General features: G+C 44.8%; 1 protein-coding gene across 12 annotated transcripts in view; it reads right to left on the bottom strand.

The window, feature by feature from the left end:
• FER (tyrosine-protein kinase Fer) overlaps nucleotides 1-1,183 on the bottom strand; it is a 78,965-nt gene that overhangs the window by 24,197 nt on the left and 53,585 nt on the right. The gene's annotated exons all lie outside the window — the stretch shown is intronic.

The raw sequence follows: 1,183 nt of genomic DNA, 5'->3' as shown, positions 1-1,183 counted from the left end.
GCCCCCCCAACACCCACCAAAACTCACCCCCCCCCTTAAAAACCACCCCCCTTTCACACTCACCTCCCCCCCCGTCACCAACACCCACAACCACCAACAAAAACCCCCCACCTCACCACCCCCAACCCCCCACCACCCCACCACCCGAACCAAGCCCGCCCAAATTTGGGAAAAAGTGCCGGGGCACCCCAGCAAATCGAAAAGAAACCCGGGAAAAACCCAAAAGAACCCCCTCCCCCCCCCATCAACCCTCTTCCATCTCCCTTTACCCTCTCCTCTCCCTCCTCGCCTCTTCTCTCTCCTCCTCTTTCTCTGCATCCTCCTCTTATCAACTCTTTCTTCCTCCTCTCCTCCCTTCCCTCCTTACTTATCCTCTCTTTTCTCTCTCTCCTATCTCCTCTCTTCCTCTCTCTCTCTCTCTCTTTATCTAATATTATCTTTAAACTCTCTCTCTCTTCTTCTTTCATTCTCTTACTCTTTGTATTTATCCTCTTAATCTTTTCCATCTTCTATTTTTAACATTCACTCTATTTCATTAACTTCTTTTCTTTCTCTTTCACTCTCTTTCTTTTCACTCTTTTCTCTTACACTTCTCTAACGCTTTTCAATCACTCTTTATCTCTTTCATCTTTTTCTCTTGTCACTTTCTTCTCTTTCATTCAGTCTTTTCTTTCTCTTTCATTTTTTNTTATTTCTTTCACTCTCTCCTTCTCTTTTACTCTCTCTTTCTCTTTCTCTCTCTTTCTCTTTCCCTCTCCCTCTCGGACATCATCCATGCCTCTACGGTTTCTCTGCATGTGACTCCTCTCCTTATCCATTCAACATTTCTCTTTCTATTTCTCTCATTCTCTCTTTCTTCTCTTCTCTCTCTCTTCTCTCTCTCTCTCTCTCTCTCTCTCTCTCTCTCTCTCTCTCTCTCTCTCTCTCTCTCTCTCTCACACACACACACACACACACACATACACACACACACTTAGACTAACACACACACATACGCACACACTCACACACTTGTGAGGCACCTACACTTATTGAGGTTTGTCATGAGTCCCGCGTATGCGTGTATGAGTCCATGTGAAGTACACATGTTGAGTGTTTCAGTGTGCACGGGCATGTGTGCTTGCACAAATGTATGTATGTACATATATGTGTAAATGAATCAGCGGATACAGTTAAGTGTTGA

Source organism: Penaeus japonicus, unplaced genomic scaffold (assembly GCF_977035675.1).
Source record: "Penaeus japonicus unplaced genomic scaffold, GWHDUDI00000001_assembly GWHDUDI00000033, whole genome shotgun sequence".
Classification (NCBI taxonomy): domain Eukaryota; kingdom Metazoa; phylum Arthropoda; class Malacostraca; order Decapoda; family Penaeidae; genus Penaeus; species Penaeus japonicus.
Note: the sequence above shows the minus strand (reverse complement) of the source record. Positions and strands in the feature narration are given on the sequence as shown.